Source organism: Cynara cardunculus, unplaced genomic scaffold (genome assembly GCF_001531365.2).
Source record: "Cynara cardunculus var. scolymus isolate 2C unplaced genomic scaffold, CcrdV1 Un_Scaffold_5518, whole genome shotgun sequence".
NCBI classification, from domain to species: Eukaryota; Viridiplantae; Streptophyta; class Magnoliopsida; order Asterales; family Asteraceae; genus Cynara; species Cynara cardunculus.
The window spans coordinates 8,475-8,864 of NW_020202447.1; positions in this window are offsets into that span (position 1 = coordinate 8,475).

The window sequence follows — 390 nt, forward strand, 5'->3', positions numbered from 1 at the left end:
GCAATCTGTCAGCATGGTTTCATGCTGTAGCATTTTGACAGCATTGGTCGACTGGAAATAATTTTTACATCTCACCCTAAAAGTCATACACCCTAGCTTGCTTTATATTCTGTTATTTCCTGTTTTTAGTTGTGTTAACTCTGTTCTAATCAAAGTCTTCGAAYTCGCCTTCTGAAATCATTTCCTTATCTTTACTTTCTTTTAAACTTTTACTACGATCCCTGTGGACGATATATGGTACTTGTACCACTTTTATTACTTGAAAAACGATATTGGGATTATTTGTATACTTGCTTTTAGTCCTGATTGTTGTTTGTGTCTGTGGTTTCCACGGACCATCAAACTCAGATCACATTTTTTATCAACTCATGTTCAAAATGTTATTATAGT